The sequence below is a fragment of the Panthera leo genome, chromosome B1, assembly GCF_018350215.1.
Source record: "Panthera leo isolate Ple1 chromosome B1, P.leo_Ple1_pat1.1, whole genome shotgun sequence".
Classification (NCBI taxonomy): Eukaryota; Metazoa; Chordata; class Mammalia; order Carnivora; family Felidae; genus Panthera; species Panthera leo.
The window spans coordinates 52,489,038-52,510,780 of NC_056682.1; the positions used below are offsets into that span (position 1 = coordinate 52,489,038).

At 40.9% G+C, this 21,743-nt stretch overlaps 1 long non-coding RNA gene across 1 annotated transcript; it reads right to left on the minus strand.

Moving 5' to 3' along the window:
- Positions 1-99: 99 nt before the first annotated feature.
- LOC122216919 lies at positions 100-21,733 on the minus strand. Its single transcript, XR_006201191.1, has 3 exons — positions 21,659-21,733; positions 6,329-6,451; positions 100-227 (listed from the first exon to the last, which is right to left on the minus strand). It is a non-coding gene; the product is annotated as an uncharacterized LOC122216919 (long non-coding RNA).
- Positions 21,734-21,743: the final 10 nt, after the last annotated feature.

The following is a 21,743-nucleotide window of genomic DNA, read 5'->3' on the forward strand; positions in this document are numbered from 1 at the left end:
CAGCCTGGGGCCAAGAGTTGTGCAGCTAAGCCTTACCCATGGTGTACCCCACCTCAAGACAGCCTCAACATACCTTCTCTCTGTAGGACCTACTCTGTTCTCCTTGAACCTGACCTCCATTTCCAGAGCCAGTTCCCTACATAGGCATTTCTGCATCCTTGCAAGTCAGGGCTTATGGTGCTGAAGAGTTGGATTCTCTTTGAATTTTACCAAGGGGGAAAAATGACCTGTTGGCAGTAGGGAGAGAAGAGCAGCTTAGAATGACTGCACAGAATCCTCTCAACCCAATCCCACCCCTCACTGGCCCTTCTTACCCTGAAGTCTAGCTGTGCAAAGGACTCACACCTGTGCAATCTCAGAGTCTCAAGTTTAAAATAAGAACCAAACTTTAAACATCATAGTACTTCTGAACTATGTCTTTACAAAAGACTTCTTGCCATCAGATTTTAAAATTTTTTCAATGTTTATTTATTTTTGAGAGACAGAGACAGAGCACAAGTAGGGGAGGGGCGGAGAGAGAGGTAGACACAGAATCTGAAGCAGGCTCCAGGCTCTGCACTGACAAGTTGACAGCTGTGAGCCCGATGTGGGGCTCGAACTCGTGAACCGTGAGATTATGACCTGAGCCAAAGTTGGATGTTCAACTGACTGAGCCACTCAGGTGCCCCAGAACCAAGATTTTTTAAGCCCACTCACATATAAACATGTCTATGCAAATATATCCTGTACCTGCAAAATATGAGGTTCTGGGCTATTTATACTTGTGTGATCTACCTTAAGTGTTAGAAGGGAGTAGAGATGTTTAATAAATCTGTTCAGATGTACCTATTTGCGGATCCTAGAATACATAGGTTTTCCACTCTTTCTCCAAGGGTATTAATCCTGTCTCTCTCTTCCCTTCTCCCAGTAGCCACTCCTCTAACTGGAATTGGTGCCCCTCGTCTATGCTTCCTTGTCCCCCGAGGCAAACAGCTACTTAACACTTCACTGGGAGGTCACTGGTCTGTTGTCTGTCTCTCCTACTAGATTCCAAACCCTGTGAGGTGAAGGATGGTGTCCTACTTCTGTTCCCAGTGCCTGGGACAGAGCTGAAATTTGATGGGCCCCTAATCAGTGATGCTTGTCTAAGTGAACAAATGAATGAATGAACGAGCATGTATTCTTATAGGAGGGAAATGAGCTAAATCAGGGATGCCAGGAATGTTCTGGATGGGCAGCTGGCTATGGGGTGGGCGGTTTGAAAGCTAGGACATTTGTCCTCTCCCACCTGGAAATGAGCTTGATGGGACTCCCTTAGTTCACTTCAGGTGTGGCCTGGCCATCACCTGCCTCACCCACTCTGACTTACAGAAAGACAGGGAAGGATCTCTTCCCTGTTATTTAAAAAAATTTTTTTTAATGTTTATTTATTATTGAGAGACAGAGAAACACAGAGCGTGAGCAGGGGAGGAGCAGAGAGAGGGGGAGACACAGAATCTGAAATAGGCTCCAGGCTCTGAGCTGTCAGCACAGAGCCTGATGCAGGGCTAGAACTCACAAACCGCCGAGATCATGACCTGAGCCAAAGTCGGATGCCCAACCGACTGAGCCACCCAGGCACCCCGCGTTCTTTTTTTCTTTTAAGTTTATTTATTTTGAGAGAAGAGAGCCCACGCAGGGGAGGAGCAAAGAGAGAGGGAGAGAGAGAAGCCACGCAGGCTCCATGATGTCAGTGTGGAGTGGGACCCAACACAGGGCTCGATGCCACGAACCGTGAAATCATGACCTGAGCTGAAATCAAGAGTTGGACGCTTAACTGACTGAGCCACCCAGGCTCCTCTGTGCGATGCATTCTGTAACTTGAGTGGCACTGGGAACCGAGCAGGTCCTGAAGAAAGCGGAGTGGTCTGGGAGGTTAAAGGCCTTTCTGAGGTAGGTTGGAGGAGCAGTGGCCACAGAAAGAGGGGCTCAGACCTCTGGGAGGTGGAGACAGTACAGTAAAACCTTGGTTTGTGAGCATGAGTCGTTCCAGAAATGCTTATAACCTAAAGCACTTGTATATCAAAGCGAATTTCAAGAGCCACTGACTCCATTTACCTTTTACCTCCCCAATAGGATTTGACGGTAATATAGATTGATCTGAGCCACTTGGATCCACTCCCTTCCTGATGGATATGTTTCCATTGTTCCCAGTCACAGGAGGGCAGTATCATCCTCATCTACCTGTGCTTCTCCAACATAGGTTCCTGGGGGTGAAATTGTGGGGGACTAAGCCTTTTTCCTTTTTGCTATATACTAACAGATTCCCCTCCATATGGAGATGTAGTCCTTTGCATCCCAACTGGTAGGACCCATTTACCCATTAACCAAGCCAGCTCCTGATATTGTCTGATATTTTCAGTGATATGGAAGAATGGTATCTTGCTTTTACTTTTTGTTTCTGTGGTTGCCTCTGAGGTTGAGCATATATATTTTTTTCCTATATGGATACCCAAATACTCCATAATTTATTGAATCATTTATCCTCTTCCCACTGGTTTAAATGCCAACATTTTAATATATTTTATGTTCACATATGCACAGATCATCCTACTCAGTTCTACTGATCAAGTTGTCTATTCCTGAATCAGTCAATACTGCACTATTTTAATTATTATAGCTTTATTGTATATCGGTATCTGTCTGTCATACTGGGATGCTATAACAGAATACCATAGATTGGATGGCTTAACAACAAACATTTATTTCTTACAGCTCTAGATGCTGTGAAGTCCAAGGACAAAGTGGTGTAGATCTGGTGTCTATTGAGAGCTTTCTTCCTGGTTTGTAGGTGACCACCTTCTTTTTATGTCCTCATTTGATGGAGACAGAAATGATATCTCTCTTGTTTCTTATTATAAGGGCACTAATCCCATTCATGAGAGCTCCACCCTCTTGCCTAATCATCTCCCAAAGCTTCCATATCCAAACACCATCTCTTTGGAGGTTAGGATTTCAACATATGAATTTGTGTGTGTGTGGGGGGGGGGGGTCGGGAACAAACATTTAGCCCATTACAGGGCCAATATTAGTTTGCTAATCCTCATAGAAATTCTGTGAAGGTAATTATTATTCTCTTTTTAAAGATGAGGAAATTGATGCCCAGAGAGTTAAAATGATTTGTCCATGCCCTGTCTCACCCAGTACCGAAGGCTGAAAGGGGCTTCAGATGGGATTCTGTTGATTACTCTGCCTGTTTTGTTTTCCTCGGCCTTGCCACTCTTTGATGTGACCTGAACTGACCATGGTGCACTGCAGAAAACAGCCTCATCCCTGAGATTTTGTGAGGAGCACTGAGGAGTTATGTCCTACATGACATGGTGTCCCATCGCCCCCTCCCTCCCCAAGGGGACCCGCTGGATAACTCCAGAGCATGAATGGACTATTTGTAACCTCAGCCTCAGAAGAACTGAGATTCTTTGAGCAACTGATTTGGTTTTCTCTTTTGGACATTGTGATTCTTGAGCTGTGGTGCTCTTTATTCTGGGCCCTCTTCATTCTGGGTTCTAGAAAACTCAGAGCCAGGTGTGTGGCCCTCCTTAGCAAGTAGAGAGGACTTCATAGCAGGCTTTGGGCCTACTGTCTTCATTCTTGGCTCTGTCTTACTTTTCTACTCATTCTATCCTTTGACTCATTCTTCCCTCATCTACTTTTAAAATGTTTTATTTTAGTGTATTGTTGATATGTATCTTTTTACTTAGACTTCAGTCCTTTTTTTTTTTTTTTTTTTTTTTTTGGTAATATAAATGAAAAGATTTTTGGTGATATAAGTGAAAAGTTAAAGCATTTCAGATAGTGGCAGGAGCTATTTGGGGCCTGATCCCAGTGAGTTAGAGGGTTCCAAAGTTGTGTGGGGGCCTCTCCCACCTCAATGGGGAGAATTCCCCAGATTCCATCCCCTATAGCCACTGTGTCTCCCAAACCTCAGCCCCAGCAGTGGCCTGTTTCTCCATGCTTCTGGGGCTTGGTCTGTATTCCACTGAGTTGCCTGTCTCAGTCTCAGCTTCTGCTACTGCCCTGCAAGAGGCCAGGACCCTTCTGGGCACTCATCCCTGAAAGAGCTTCCACTGACTCAGCCATGACTCACCAGCAGTGGGCCCCCAGCAGGCCTGGCGGCCTCCAGGGGGTGGTCTGGGGAAAGCCTAGAGTTGCCAAGCTGGAGATGTTGCTGACCTCTCTAAACTACTGAGAAAGTTTGATTTGTGGCAGCTCAGCCTTCAGGGTTTGAAGCTCCCAGAACATCTGCTCTCAACTCAAACCAGTAATTAGTGGGATTGTGGAATGGAAATCTGGGAAGAGTTTTCTAAGCAGTGAAATGTTGGAGAGAAAAGAGGACTGGACTGTGGGTCAGGAGACCTGGAATCCAGTCCTGCTGTTACTGCTTGCCAGCTTGCAGCCTTGAGCAGATCTCTTTCCTTCTCTGAACTCTGTAAAATGGGGATAAGACCCAGATGGGGATTCCTTCAATTATTCAATAATTGACCTAGCACCTTCAATGTGCTAAGGATTGTTCAAGGGGCTATGGATACAGTGATGGATGAGAAGATAAGCCCCCTTCTTGTGGGGCTTATCTGTACTCTAGTGTGAGCAAAGACTGGCAGTAGCAATCTAATAAACCAATGAACAAGGTAACGTGAGCTTTTGATAAATACCATCAAGCAAATAAAATGGTGACTCAAAGGAAAATACTAGGGAGAGGGGAGTTAAAAGTGCCAGAGAAGGCCACAGATGCCTTGTGCTGAAGTGACAGCCATGGGGGTGGAGATAAATGAGCAGATTCTAGATCACATTGGAGATAGAGCCCAAAGGATTTGCTGATTGGGATCAAAAGGATGGCTAGTGGGCATTTTAGATTGAGTAAGAGTCAATGGCAGTGTTGATTCATTGAATTGGGGAAGAAATAAGTCTGGGAGGGAAAATTGAGAGATTGGTCATGGACACGTCAAGTCTGAGATCCTAGGTTGACACTCAAGTGGGGATAAGAGGAAGGCAGTTGGGCACCCTGTTTCAAAGTGTGGCCTAGAACTATAGAGCAGATTCAAAGGGCTCACACATGGTGAAGAGGTAGCAGAAGTGTGGATGCAGCTTTCCAGGGCACTTTACACATGTTCCACCCACTTCATCCCCTTTCGAATGTCCTCTAACTGGCCCCCTCTCCCAGTACCTCAAATATCCCAGTGCTGGTCCCAAACTTCCTCCATGGGTGGCTCTGGGGCTGTTCCCACTTCTCGGCACAAAATCCACACCAGTTACATCCTGGGCCCTTGGGCACATTTCCCAGTTAGCTGACAAGTAGGAAAGCAGCCACAGACTACCTTTCACTGAGGTATCAGTGACACTGGGCCTCTTTTTCTCTGGTGGTGTATTTTTCCTTCTCTTTTTTGGGGATAGGGAGAGGGTTCATGTAGGCACAAAGGAACAATGTCCCAATCCAAAGGTATTGGGAAGTTGTTGGGGTGTGTTAGGTTGGGGCCTGGCTTTGAGCAGTTCAAAACCCTCTGAGGCCTTAGGATCTCCATGTGAGGAGCTTTCTTGGACAGGGGAAAGCCTTTTGTCCTGAGAGAACTTTAGAAGACAAATAGGATGCTGGCTTCTGGTAAAGGGGTGCCCCAAAGACTCCACATGGCAGCTCTTATCCTTGCATCAGGCATGGAAATTATAGGTTTGTGTTCTGGTGACACAGCTAAGGTCAGTGCACTCTTGCACTCTGGGATAAAGAAACATCTTAGCAACTGTACAGATAAGCTCCATTGTCTCCAGGTTGATACTAAAGTGAACGGGGTCCCTAATGAGCATCTGTTCCTTGCCCAGTATGAGATCCTTTTCCCTGTCAGTTCCTTTTAAAGCCCACAATCAGTCTATCTAATAGATACTGGCATCTCCATTTGCAATTGAGGGGCAGGATGGCTGATTAAGGAGGGACCTGGGACTGTCAGCCAAGTTGGGATCTTTACCTCATCACCAGGACAAGGTCTGGGATCTTGGCAAGAGGGCAGATGAGCTCTGACTTACTCAAGGGTCCAGCAGAGAACAGTTCATGCTCGGGGACCTAGCTTCTTTGTGTTCTGCCTTGTGGGAAAAACACCCATCCAGTGGCTCTAGCCTAGTGTCCTCAGCAGAGAGATGGGTACTAAGGCCAGACTCTCTGGGTATTTATTCAGCTCAGCCTTTTACTAACCCAGTGACTTTGGGTAAGTCACTCAATCTCTCAGGGAATAGTGAAAGAAACCATCTTGTAGAGTTATTTGAGAACTAAAGGGTGTAAAAAAGGTGGCTATAGTAAGGTGCAATCAAAGTCAGCTGTCATTACCGTTATCTATACAGCAATCAAGGAGCTCTTGTTGGCCATGCTGGGATCTAAAACCAATCCTTGTTGTCAGAGAGGTAAGGTATTATGGCTGGTCAGGCCCTGGGTTGTTGCTCTCCCCTGTGACTAGGGAAATGGGAAATGGGAAATTTTGAGAGACAGTTAGAAAAAGTCAACAAAACAAAACGAAAACCAAAGCAAAAGTAAAAACAACAACTTCTACGTCATCCACAGGTTGCTCCAAACTGTTTTGTCTACTGTCTTAGACAATAGTAGTCAACTTAAATGGATTTCTCAGGAGGACTTAGCCTGTGGCCATCTAGAGTTGAGTGTCATGGAACTTTGTATTGGTTGGCTAGAGCTGTCATAACAAAATACCACACACTGGATGGTTTACATAACAGACATCTATTGTCTCATTGTTCTGGAAGCTGGAAGTCCAAGATGAAGGTCAGCAGGTTTAGTTCTGAGGCCTCTCTTTTTGGCTTGCAGATGGCTACCTTCACCCTGTGTCTTCACATGGCCTTTTCTTTATTCATTTGCATGTCCTGAGTCTCTTTTGTGAGTTTAAATTTCTATTTCTAATAAAGATACTAGTCAGATTAGAGTAGGGCCCACCTCAATGGCCTCTTCTTAACTTAATCACCTCCTTAAAGGCCCTGTCTCCAAATACTGTCACATTCTGAGGTTCTGGATATTAGAGTTTCAACATACATATTTTGAGGAGGATGCAGTTCAGCCCAGGATTAATTCCATGCACAGAATTCTGGAATGTACAGAATACAGACTTTAGGAGGTTTTCGGAAATCACCAACAGGATCTCAAGAGCAGTCAGATGGAGGAGATGCATAGGGCACAATAAGGTGAAAGGGGTTGGAGCTTCCATGCCCAAATCTCCATGTCTTCATCTACCTGGAAGCTCTCAGAAGCCTGTCCTGTTTTTTTTAAGGAGGCTTCATTACGTAGGCATGATTAAGTAAATCATTGGCCATTGGTGATTGAACTCAATCTTCAGCTCTCCACACCCCAGAGTTTGGGGGGTGGGACTGAAAGTTCTAAAGCTGTAATCACACGGTAAAATCACATGTTGGTTTCCCCGGCAACCAGCCCCCCTCCTTAGGCTATCTAGGGGTTTTCCAAAAGCCACCTCATTAGCATAACAAAAGACACCTTTGTCATCTCACCACTTAAGGAATTCTAAGGATTTTAGGAGCCTGTGTTAGAAACTGGAACAAAGATCAAATATATATTTCACAATATCACATGAAGACTTGAACATTTGCCAGCCATCTTTATCCTGTGTCGACTTCTGCCCTGCCCGCCCCCACTCCCAGCAACCCCTGTTATGCTTGTTTTGTTTTTCAATCAAGACTTTCTGCTGCAAATAACTAAAAACTCAACTAGAGGGAATTTACAGTCTCACAAAACTGGAAAGTCTTGAAGCAGGGAAGACTTCAGGCTTGGTTTAATCCAGCAAGCCAACAACATCAAAAAGGACTGATTCCTTTACACTTCTCTTCTCTTCCATCTGCACTGTTGGCTTTACTCTAATCCTACTCCTCTATGATCCTAAGGTAGCTACCATGAGCTCCCACATTGCACAGAGAGGGGGAATTAGTGAAAGTAGGAAGTTCAAGTCAAGCCCTCCTATCTTATAATTCCAAGCAAGAACTCTGTTTTTCACCCTGGTTGGATCCACTTAAAACAATTTCCACCATTTAACTGATAGCTATGGTCTCAGGGATGAAATATACTGATTGGTTCATGGGTAGTTTGGGGCCAGATTTCCTCAGATTACTTGGACTTGAAGGAGAGAAGAGGATTCCTGCACAAAAATGAGTTTTATTAGAAGGGGGAAGGAGAGTGGACATTAGCTAGGCAACCACAGATATTATGACATTTTCCAACCCTCTCAGCTGCCCACTCCTGGTAGTTAGGCAATGATGGGGGTCCTCTCACCTCTGTCTTTTGGGCATGAGAAAGTTACAAGTGCAAACTTTGCTCCAAACCCTTCTCAATTTTCCCTAGCAGACATCTTTGATGACTTTCTTATATATACTCTACATCTGCCACTCATTTCTTGCCTGGTTCTGATGGATGAGTGGGTCAACCGCCCAAATCCATACTATAGTTCAGATCCTAGGACAATCCGAGTGCTTAGAAAATCCTAAACAACCATATCAAGGCTCTGCCCATCCTTGTTTTTGCATATTACTCCAAATTGGATTCTACCTCATGTTCAGCTTTCTCATCCCTGGCAGGGAGGACAGTTTGAGGGGGTTGAGAGGCCTTTCTAAGCAAATAGGTACAAGTACAGTTTGTTTGGTTTTTTTTAGTTTATTTATTTATTTTCCCAGCCAACACAATTGTGGTGATGATGGTAAACTTCTGCACAACCTTCAAGTGTTGTTACTGTGGTGATGATAAATGTCTACATAGCATTCATGTGTCATTATAATGATGATAGTAAATATGTGCATGGTATTCATATGTCAGGAATCATTCTCAATGCTTTGTATGTATTGGCTCATTGAATCCTCACAAAACCCTAAGAGATCCTAAGGCATTATTATTGTCCCCGTTTTAGGGCAAGGAAGCTAACCCCAGCTAGGTTAGACATTTGCCCAAGTTCTTGGGGCTGTTAAGTATCTAGGGCAGGGTCTGACCCAGGTAGTCTTGTTCCAGATTCCAAGGTCTTAACCCTTAAGCTATTTCAGGGATATGTGAGGACTTACTTGTAAGGACCCACATTCTTGGGGGCATTATGCTTTTGATTTAAAAGAGAAGATAATGGACATTTTCTGAGTGCCTATTGAGGGCTAGGCACTTTGCATATGTGCTGCTCAAGAACCCTCAGAGCTGGGTTTCATTATGTTAGTTTTAGAGACGACAAAGTTGTAGCTGGGGGCAGTTAAGTGACACAGCCAGTAAGTTTATAAAACTGGGATTTCAGCTCCAAACTGTGTGGTAGTAAAGCCTGTGCTCTTCACTCCGGATCCAGCTGCTTCCCAGGCTAGCAAAAGTCCCTTCACGGTCCTTCATGCCAGTGTTTTTGGCTCCTTGGGACTCGATGACTGAATGGTAGTGAGAATCAATTTAGTATGTCAAAACCAGCCTTTTAAAAAATGAAATAGCTCGGAAAAGAAAAAAGTACGCATAAGAAAGAAGAGATAAAAATAGAATACAGTGGAATAAAATAAAACACATAAAAAGAAGTGTTTTTTGGTAAAACTTTGCATTTAGTTATTCCCATTTAGGTACTGAGCTGTAATGTAAACTGAGTCACACTAAAAAAAAATTGGAAGCCACTGCTCTGTGCTCTTCTGACCATTTGGTTGCAGGCACCTTCTCTAGGACCCAGGAGTTATGATATTTATGATAGGCCCCGAACCCTCTCCAGTTTTGAATTGAGCTATTTCTGAAACAACAAGTTCATTTCCTGTTGGAATTCCCAAGGATTAGGGACAAGACTACCAATTTGGTCAACTTCAGGATAGCTGCTAAAAAACACATTCCCTTGCTGCCTTTTGCATCCAGTGCTCTGCAATTTTTCTCAGAGCCACAGTCCCAGATTCTCCCTTTGTGTCTGGGCACTAGTCCACCTGTGGGCAGAGAACATTTCCTCCCCATGTTCTGGGTCACCTCTCTTTTGATTCTTCTTTTAAAAAAATCTAGTTTTAGTGTCTATCAGGGTAATACATGTATGTGGTTTAAAGACTCAAGAGAGGCTTGCTATGAAAACAAAAGCCTTTTTTTCTTTTTTTGCCTCTGCCAACTGCCTGCCACTTTCTGCTTCCTAGTCTTAGCATTTCCAACTGATACGTGTGACATTTACCTCCATTTTGCCAAACAGCATGCTTAGACTGCTATTTCTTGATTTTTCAGTTTCGGACAAGACCTTTTTACTTCTTACTATGAAATAAATTTAGCTCTTAGTCTGTCTGAGACACCCTGTTTATAGCACCATCTTTCCAGTATAGCTATATAATAATTTTTATTAGATAAATATTCATTGTTTGTATTATGATTATATAAACTCTACTCACAGTTGAAAGATATAGTATATACTATGCTTATTTTTTTAAAGCACAATATTAAGTTTTCCCTGGATATAACTGACTTGATTTTTCATTTGCTTAATTATCTATGTGCTTATCACTAATTTAGCCCCCTCCAAATTAATTGTCACTAGTTGTGTAAATCTCTTCTCAACACGTTCAAACATGACAAAGCAATAGGGTAATATCGCCTTACTGGAGAAATCCCCCAGAGGCCTCTGACCTGCTCCGAAATGTATGGGTTTCTTCCTAAGCCTGTTTCACAGCTGTTTTCTTGAGATTTCCCTGCACCTCACCTGAGAATCAACATTTTAAGGTGTTGCATGCCCCCAAATGTCTTTATTCTACTCTCACCCTAATTAATAGTTTGGCTTAAGACAGAATTCTAAGTTGGAAATAGCTTTCCCTTAGAATTTTGAAGACATTATGGTACTTTCTAGCTTCTAGTGTTACTTTGAGGAGTCTGGAGGTATTTGGGCCATTGGTTCACTGATTTTCTCTCTGGAAATGTGTGGATATTCCTTTTACATCATTGTTCTGAGATTTTGTGATGCAGTGCCAGTGTAGGTTTATCTTTATCCACTGAGCTGAACATTCAATGGGCCTTTTCAATCTGGAAATTTACGTCTTTCAACTCAGACATTTTCTTTAACTAGTTCTTTGATAATTTCCACGTTTCTGTTTTATTTTTCTATCTTTGTGGGGTTTTTGTTCTTGTTGGACCTCCTTTATGGTTCTTTAATTTTTACTTTTCTCTATCTTCTTTCTCTGAGATTTCTTCAGCTTTATCTTTCAGCCCTTCCATTTCTTTGTTGATTCCTAAGACTCTTTTTATTTTTAAAGTCTCTGTTTCTCCTTTTTTTAAACATCCTGTTTTTTCTGGTTTCATGGTTCAGTATTATCTGCTAACTCTCTAAGAATATCAGTAATAGTCTTTTCAAAGTTGCCCCTTCCTGCATAGGCTCTGTTTCCTCCAAGTTGTTTTCTTTCCCCTCCTGTTTGCTTTGTTTTTGTCTGATGTAGTGAGTAGATGCTTTTTTTCAAATACTTATTCTTGATTGGTTGCTCATATTTCAGAGTGGTATACCCAAAAACCTCTTTGGAAGCACTGAGCCCATGGGTGGGGGCAGGGAGATTGTTCTCAATATAGAATGATAGGACTTGGGATGTTTCCATGAAAACTCTTCATGATAGCATCTTTAGACTCTGGGCTGGTCAGAGTACCCAAAGAAGACCTTTCTACTCTCCAGCTTGGAAGCACAGGTCTGGATGCCTGTGCTCTGCATACAGAGTTGGGAAGAAAGCTGAGGTTGGCAGTTCTCAATCTTCAGTAAGCAAATTTTCACTTAATCCCTCTAAGATCAGTATATAAGTTGTGTCTTCAGTTGTGCCTGGTGTTTCCCAGTACAGAGTCTCTTTGTTGTAACCTCAACAGAGAATAAACCTCCAGTCTTTTGCTGGGATGAGGAGAGGCAAAGGCCAAGGTGTGCTGAGTAGGACAGAAAAAGCAAGAGGGTGGAGTCTAACTGCTTTTTAAGTAAACTTTCATTAATTATTTTCTCTTTAGTATACTTTTACCCTCATTTTAAATTTCTGAATCTTCTGGAGATTCTGTATTGAAAATGGGTCTTTTCTTTACTGATTGCTCTAGCTAAAGTCTTATCAAAACTACCTTTTGGTTTCATTGATTTTCTCTTTTTGTTAGTTTGCCTTCTATTTCACTGATTCCTACTCTGATGTTTATTATTTCCTATTTTCTGCTTACATTAGATTTGACTTACTCTTCTTTTTCATTGATTTTAGATATTTCTTTTCTTCTCTTATGTTGACATTTAAAGCTATAAATTTTTGTTGTGGCCATAAAGTTCGATGTGCATTTTTAAAATTTTGATTCAGGTCAAGATATTTCCTAATTTCCCTTCTAATTTCTCTTTTTTTGAAGTTATTTAGAAATGTGTTGTTCAATTTCCACATATTTGGAGATTTGCCAGATTTATTTCTATTATTGATTTCTAATGTAATACCTCTTGTGGTTGGAGAATGTACTTTGTATAATTTTAATCTTTTCACAGTCACTGCAGGCTTGTTTTATGGCCTAGCATAGAGTCTCCTGATAAATGCCTCATGCTGACTTAAAAAGAATAGGTATTCTGATGTTGCTGGGTGGAGTGTTTATACACATCAGTTAAATTGAGTTAGTTGATAGCATTTCTCAGATCTTAACCTTACTGATATTCTTTCTACTTATTCTATCAATTCCTGAAAGAACACTATCAAAATTTTCACTAAAATTTTTGTATTATAAACTACATTAAAATTTTTTTAATGTTTATTTATTTTTGAGAGAGAGAGAAAGAGAGAGAGAGAGAGAGTGAGTGGGGAAGGGGCAGAGAGCAAGGGAGACACAGAATCTGAGGCAGGCTCCAGGCTCTGAGCTGTGAGCACAGAGTCCAATGCAGGATTCAAACCCATGAACCATGAGATTGTGACCTGAGCTGAAGTTGGACACTTAACCTACTGAGCCACCCAGGCACCCCTACACTACATTTTTTCATTCTGTCAGTTTTTACATCATACGCTCAGGGTGTTGTTGTTGTTGTTGTATAAGTGCATACACGTTTATAATTTTGTACATCTTCTAGCTTTACTGACATTTTGTTACTATAAACTAAACCTCTTTTGTCAGTGATAGCCCCTGCCTTAAAGTCTATTTTGTCTGATATTAACATAGACATTCCAGTTATATTTATTATTTGCTCATATACATTTTTATATCTTTTAATTTACTTGTTGGTCTATCTTTAATGTTGGTCTGAATTTAAAGTGCATGTTTTGTAGCTAGCTTGCTATTTTTTTCAGTCTTAAATGACCTTTGCCTTTTGATTGAAGTGTTTAATCCATTTATATTTGATGCAATTATTTGTATTTAGAGCTATGACTTTACTGTTTGTTTTCTACTTGTGTCATCTCCATTTTGTTCTTTTGTTCATCCTTTACTGCCTGCTTTTGTATGAAAAAATATTTTTGGTATACCATTTTAATACCTCTTTACTTTTTCCCTCAGCTTTATTTAGCTGTTCATTTATTTATTACCATGTTGTTACAAATGGCAGGATTTCCTTCTTTTTAATATATATTAAACTTTTCTTTATCCACTCATCGATTCAACAAACACATTGTTTCCATATCCTGGCTATTGTGATTTTTTAATGCTGAAATCAACTTGGGAATGAAGCTCTCTTTGAAATACCGATTTCATTTTCTTTAGATATACACTCAGAAGTGGGATCGTAATGTAATTTAATTTTTTTTTATTTTTTAAGGAAACTCCACAATGTTTTACATAATGCCTGTACCAATTTACTGTCTCACTAACAGTGTACAAAGATTCCTTTTTCACCACATCCTTGCCAACTTGTTATCTTTAGTCCCTCTGATAATAACCATTTTAAAAAATGTGAAGTGATACTTCATTGTGGTTTTGATTTGCATTTTTGTGATGACTAGTGAAGTTGAGCACCTTTGCATGTACCTGTTGGCCATTTGTATGTCTTCTTTTGTGAAATGTCTATTCAGGTCTTTGCCCATTTGTTTTTTGTTTTCTTGTTTTGTTTTGTTTTGTTATTCAGTTGTATGAGTTCCTTATATATTTTGGATATTATTCCTTATCAGACATGGCTTGTGAATATTTTCATCCATCCCATAGATTGTCTTTTCACTTCATTGATTTTTTCCTTTGCTGTGCAGAAGCTTTTTTCATTTGATACAATCCTATTTAGCATGTTTTGTTTCAATCTGAAGAACCTGAGCATTACTGTTAAGTCATGTCTAGTGATGATGAGCTCTCTCAGTTTTTGTTTCTCTGGGAAAAACTTTATCTCTCCTTCACTTTTAATGGATACTATACTGGTTATAGTATTCTTGGTTGGCATATTTTTCTTTCAGTACTTCAAATATATTATCCAGGTCTCTCTGGGAATGCAAGATTTCTGCTAAGAAAGACTGATAGTCTTATAGGGATTTCCTTATATGACATGAGTCTCTTTTCTCTCGCTGCTTTCAAAGTTCTTTTTGTCCTTGACTTTAGACAATTTGATTATGTCTTGATGTAGTCCTTTTTAGGTTAATTTTACTTAGGGACTTTTGAGCTTCATGAATCTGGATGTCCTTTCTCCTCCCAAGATTTGAGAATTTTTCAGCCACTATATTTAAAAATAAGTTCTCTCTCTCCTCCTTCCAGAAATCCCATAATGCATAAATTGATTTATTTGCTAGTTTACTGTAAACTGCATAAGTTTCCTTCACTTTTGTATTCCTTTTTCTTCTCTAACTAGATAATGTCAAACTATCAAGTCTTTGAGTTTGCAGATTATTCTTGCTTGATCAAGTCTGTGGTTGACACTGTCTATTGAATTTTTCATTTTGTTAATTATATTCTTCAGCTGCTGAGTTCTTTTCAATGATTTCTATCTCCTTGTTAAACTTCTCATTTTATTTATGTGTTGTTTTCATGATTTCACTGAGTTATGTGTCTGTATTCTCTCATAGCTTCTAAGCTTCCTTAAAACAGTTGTTTTGTTATCATAGATTCATAGATTTCCATTTCTTTGAGGTCAGTTATTAAGAAGTTTTTGTGTTCCTTTCATCGTGCCATGTTTCCTTGATATTTCATTTTCCTTAGAGCCTTATGTTGATGACTGCACATTTAAGGAAGCCATAACCTCTTCCACACTTTACAAACTGGCTTTAGTGGGGAAAGAACTTCACCTCTGGGTGGGTTCTAGGGCACTGGCTGGGTGAGGTGCTATGGCTCCAGCTCTGGGGGCATAGTTTTAGCTCCAGATCTGGGGAAGACACAGTGGTGTAGTCTCTGTGTCGCTCTGGAAACTGAGGTCAACATCACCAAAGACTGTGGAGGTTCTTAGCAGCCAAGGTGGCAGGTGTTCACAGTGATGGTGATAGGTCTTTATGTATTGGGGTCCATCTTGGCAAAGGTTGTTGGGGTCCTCCTGTTCTTTTTATTCCCCACAGGGCAATATTGTGGCCCAGAAGATCTTTCTTGGTGCTGGATTTGACGTGCAGTCATGCTGTCTACAGTGATGGTACCAGTGTCTGATGCACATTCAAGTGATCATAGTGCCAGGTGTGGTGCGTGAGCATGTGCAGGGCCACTGTAGCTCCAGGGTCTGGGATGCAGACATGCTTGTTGCAGCAGGAGTACTGGTGTCTAAGATGTAAGCACATGTCAACTGACCGTGGCTCTGGGATCAAGGACACAGGTACAGTTGTTGTAGTGGTCATGCCATTGTCTGAGGCATGACTATACATGGAGCAGCTGCTGAGCTAAGGTCTGAGGCATGTGTGTTACTGTTGGGTAGGGGGAGTAGGGGATACAGCAGTAGCACCTTCTCAGGGAAGGGAGCATGGCAGTGGTTCTCTTGGTGGGGAGGGGCATAGCAGTGGCTTCTTCTCTGGGTGGGGGGCACAGCAGTATCAACAGTATCAACTCCAGGCAGCTTCATCATCTGAAGGCAGCACCAATAAATACTGTGGGAGTCTTTGATGGTGAAAGCTTTGAGTGTCTGCAGCAGTGGTAAGGGGTGCTGGGATCCTCTTGATCTCTTTTCCCCCAATGTGGGGAGGTCATGTTGAGGGAACCTCTCTTGGTACTGAGTTATGTCAGACTGGAGCATAGAGTAGTCTAGATAAGATACTTTCTATGCTTTTCTATGCAACCATTTTTGGATTTGTGCTCCACTGAGTTGCTGCAAATTCTTCATTGTATTCGAGACTTCTCCCAGTGCTACTTTCATCTGTTTGTAATTCTTTACTCTATACTTTTGTGGATGTTGTCTTTTACGGGAAGGACACACACTGAGACGTCCTAGTGTGCTAACTTGCTAAGATCACTTCTTGATTTACTTTCAACTAAGTTTCTTTGAATTTTTTTCCTTTGGTCACTGCCCTGGGGATTACAATATGCATCTTCAATTTATCACAATCTACTTTAAATTAAAACTGATTTTTTTTTTTTTTGGTGAAAAAAGAAACTTGGCATTAGTCTAGCTCCATTTCTCATTCCCCCCATGTTATTATTGTCATATTCATGTATAGGTGTTATAAACCCCCAGTGATGTTATCATTCCTGCTTTGAAAAATCCTATGTGTTTTTAAAAAGTTAAGAGAAGAAAACATAATATGTATTTATATTATTGTATATGTATTTTTTATTTACCTTCATGCTTGCCATTCCCAGTAACTTTCATTTCCTTCTTGTGAACTGGTTACCATCTGGTTTCTTTCAGCTAGAAGAATTTCTTTTAGGTTTTTTTTTTTTGTAGTTTAAGTTAGATAAAAACAAATTCTCTCAGTTTTCTTCATCTGGAAAATGATTTATTTCACGTCCATTTTTAGAGATAGTTTTATTAGATAATAAATTCTTAGGTGGCAACTTTTTTTTTAGCTTTTATTTATTTTTTATTATAGAGAGAGTGACAGAGAGCACATGAGTGAGGGAGAGGGGCAGAGGGAAAGAGAGAGAGAGTCTTAAGCAGTCTCCATGCTCAGCGTGGAGCCCAATGTAGGGCTCGGTTCCACAACTCTGGGATTGTGACCTGAGCTGAAATCAACAGTTGGACACTGAACTGACTGAACCACCCAGGCGCCTCTCCTTTAGCATTTTAAATATGTCATTCCACTGCCTTCCAGCCTCCATTATTTCCAGTAAGAAGTAAACCATGAGTTGTATAATTGTTGACATATATGTGATGCATTATTTTTCCTCTTCTTCCTTGAAAGACTATCTTTTTTCTTTGGTTTTCTGTATTTTAACCATGATGTTTGGGTGTGGTTCTCTTTGTGTTTATGTTATATTAGGTTCACTCAGTTTCTTTCCTTTCTTTTTTTTTTAATGTTTATTTTTGAGAGAGAAAGAGACGGAGCACGAGTGGAGGAGGGGCAGAGAGAGGGAAACACAGAATCTAAAGCAGACTCCAGGCTCTGAGCTATCAGCACAGAGCCCAGTGCAGGTCATGACCTGAGCCAAAGTCAGATGCTTAACTGACTGAGCCACCCAGACGCCCCTAGTTCACTCAGTTTCTTGCTTGTCCTTGTCTGTTTGGGCTGTTATAACAAAATACCATAGACTAGGTGGCTTATAAGCAACATAAACTTATTTCCCACTGTTCTACAGGCTAGGAGGTCCAAGATCAAGGTGCCAGTAGATTTGGTGTCTAGTGAGGGCCTACTTCATAAGTGGTTATGTTTTCTCTGTAACCTCACATGGTAGAAGGGAGGAAGGGGCTCTCCTGGGGTATAATGGCATTAATTTTCATTCTTTTCCAGGTAAATACTACTGAGGGAATTTGATTCTATCCAACTTACCTGAGGCTCCACTTTCATGACCTGATTATTTCCCAAATGACCCATCTTTGAATACCACCACACTGGGCATTAGGTTTCAACATATGAATTTTGGAGAGACACAAGCATTCAGATGATAGCATTAACTCTTTAAGTTAATGTTATTTATTAACACTGAGGTATTTTCAGCTATGTTTTCTTCAAATAATTTTTCTGGGTCTTTTTCTTTTTCCTCTCCTTTGGAGCTTCTATTAAATTTATATTTGAACCCTTTACATTGTCTGGCAGATCTCTAAATCTCTGTTCATTTGTTTTAACTTTTCTTTTTTTGTCTTTCTTTTTGCGATTGTTATTTGGATTGGATAAGTTGTATTGCTCTGTCATCAAATTCACAGCTTCTTCTGCTATCTCAGATCTGCTAGTGAACCTATCTAGTGAATTTTCAATTAGTTTTTGTAATTTTCAGCTCTAGAAAATCCATTTGATTCCGTTTTTATAATTTCCGTTTCTCTGTTGTGAATCCCTTTTTCCTGGCTCTTTGACATAAATTGTTTTCACTTTTTGAGCACATTGTCCTTTTGAAATGTATGTATGTATGTATGTATTTATTTATTTTAGTTTTATTTCTTTAGAGAGAGAGAGAGGGAGAAAGTTCAAGCAGGGGAGAGGGGCAGAGGAAGAAAGAATCTTAAGGAGGCTCCATGACATGGATGGAGCCTGACATGGGACTCAAGCTCATGATTGTAAGATCATGACCTAAGGTGAAATCAAGAGTCTGATTCTAATCAACTGAGCCACCGAGGCACCCCAAAAATATTGCTCTTTAATTCCCTGAACATAAATATAATATTTGCTCTGAAGTCTGTCTGCTAAATCCAACATCTGGGCTCATTTGGAATCAGACTGATTTTTTTTTTTCTGGTCACAATTTCCTATTTATTTGCATGTATGGTAATTTTTAGTTGGAAAATTGGAAAATTGTAGTGACTCTGAATTCTATTTTATTTTCCTGAAAGCTGTTGATTTTTTTTGTTTGTTTTACTAAGTTAACTACACCTAAATTGTGAAGTTTTTTTCCCTCCATGGTGTGCAGCCACTGGCACCACTGTGCATTTTTATTTTTAGTGTTTTATTTTGTTTTTTAGTGTAGCTTTCTAAGGGTAACCCCTGCTTCTGCATTGTTTAATGGTCAGGCAATTATTTGGACAGAAGTTATTCTCAGACACCTTGAATATGTAAACGTTCCACCTTCTGCTGCCCAGCTGTGTGTGGTTGGAGGAAAAAATTCAAATCTACAGAAAGTCCTTAGGTTTCCCTTGACTTTCACTTTTTGCTTCACTCTCTCAGTTCTCCCCAACTCATGCATATTATAGCAGTCAGTCAAATATGTATGGGGTGTTTATTAGCTCAGCCCTTTCATGGCTCTCTTACTTCCAGAACCTCCCCCTTACATTTCTGGGTGATTTTCTGCCCACTCTGAACAGAGGATACAAACTCAAGCAAGTAAAGCTGCAGATTTTCACTTCCTGTCTAGAGATTCCATGACCTTTAACCCATAAAACTACCAATTTTCATCTCCCCATCACAGACCACATCTGTCACCACTAGCTGGTAAAGCCACTGGTATCACTAACTAACAGCCCTCAAACCAAGCCCACCATTCATTCCCACTAGAAAAGCAGTAGAACACATAAGCAAGAAGACCACAGACTCACGGTCATTCTAATGTAGTAGCAGTTTTTCAAGTTTCTTGAGTTTCTTTTCTTCAAGTTCTTCAAGTTTCTTTTCAAGTTTCTTCTCTTTTTTTAATGTTTATTTATTTTGAGAGAGAAAGAGAGAGCACACATGTGCACAGGGAAGGGACAGAGAGGACAGAGAGAATCCGAAGCAGACTCCACACTGTCAATGCGGAGCCCTACGTGGCGCTCGATGTCATGAACTGTGAGACCATGACCTGAGCGGCAATCAAGAGTCAGATGCTTAACCAACTGAGCTACCCAGACACCCCAAGATTAAACCTTCTTAATTTGTTATCTGCCTCTGCTCATTTTCCAGTGCTCTGAGATGGTTGGTTTCAACAACTGTGTCTAGTTTTACACGTGTTTTCTTCAAAGGGAGATCACCCAGCTTCTCACACCACTATTCCTGCAGTGAATCGTGGACTGGATTATTTTAATGTTTCTTCTACTCAAATATTTTATTGCACACAGCTTTTGATTTTGATCAGAAATGTACTGGTGTCAGGAGACTGGTATAGATCCATGGAAGGAGAGGAAATTTTGCATGAGTCATCTCAAAAGTGCAAAAATAAATGGGGGAGGCAGTGAGGCTGAACATTAAATGGGGGTTTCAGAGTCTAGTCTCAGTGCAGCCATAAAAGCCCTCTCTGAGGTTCTCTAACAAACATGTCTAATAAGGACACTCTTAGTCTCACCTGACACGTTTCACTGCTTATCTTCTCCCCTGGGTCCTGCCCCTGCCTCCCCTCTGCCTTTCTGGTGGATTCTATGACTCTGTGAGGGTGAAAATGGCTGAAATTAATTTTCACTTCTGCTCAGACATGTGAAACCCAAGAGCAAGGTCATTTCCTTGTTCTTTTCTGAGTGGCTGCTAGAATCCATTTTTGGTTTTTTTGAACCCCTGTCTCTTGGAGGTGGATAGAAAGGTAACAATTTTTTTTTCCAGACCACAAAAACATCAGCTTATCCTCCCTTCCCTGCAAACACTCACATCCCCTTGCACTCCAATCTTGAATGGATGACCCAGAGTCAGAGGAAAATAGATTTTTTTTTTCCTTAGGAAGATGCATCTCCTATTCCCCACTATGCTCTCAATATAAAATTTTGTCCCCAAATCACTTATTTAGTCATTTCTTTAATTATACATAATTGGACATAACTCGGCATCACTGAGTCCTTGCTCAGTAGAAGACTCAACCTAGGTATCTGCCTCTGAGAGTTTGAAGGATTCTTAGTCACAAATCATGTTCAAAACCATCTCCTTGTTAACTCCCCCCAATAATCCCTGATGCTCCTATAGCTCCTGCCTCTGTTCTACTACTCTGCCTTGTTGGGCTTCTATAGCCACACTTATCATACCCCATTATAATGTCTGTCTACCAGACACCCTTCCCAGGTTCCCTAGGCTGACTCCCTCAGAGGAAGGTCATGTTTATTTATATTTCTACCCCTAGCCTCTGGCGTGTGCTTATCACAGAGCAAACATTCACAAAATTTATTGTGTTAATTGAATTGAAATAAAAAGACTAATCTCATCTCAAGTCAGCAATTTTTAAATCATATGCTTAAGGAGTTTGGGATCCTTTCAACTTGCATTTAATGCTTAGATCCAACTCTCAGGAGATGAATAAGTAATAAATTAATAAGAGCTATGATGCATTGAGCACAAGTGGTTCTGGACACTGTTTGGGGCTCTTCACTACCAAGAATAGAAGACAAAGCAGTGATAAGGATTAGATTTGGAACTTAGATTAGGTGTGTTCACATCAGCTACTGGTTATTTGGAGTTTACTATTGCTAAATACTGTAACAGATATAATGTTTTATGCATTAATCCACTTACTGTCACAAAAACTTTTTGGAGAAATTAAGAAGATTGTTTCCAAGGAGGCTTAGAACCCAAAAAATCTGTGTTGCTGCTGCTGTTCCTATGAATATCTATCAAAAAGCTCTTTCTTACTGAAAACTCTTACTGAAAACTGAAAGCAACTTATTGTCTTAGTCTTAAAATCCATGAGGAAAATGAGATCTGGACTGTGGTCCCAGGCCAGGAGTAAAGCAAGCCTATCTGAATTCCATCCTTGCCAAGGTTCCCAGACATAAAGGCAGGAAAGGAGCTTGCCCATGGGCTCCCTTCTGTCCCTGGATCACAAAGCAGGTGACCAGTGGCTTACCATGTCTGGCTGGACCCGCAAGCCTCCTGAGGTTGTCTCAGCAACTTGGTCCTGTTGGTCCCTTAGCTGGTATAGTACAGGACAG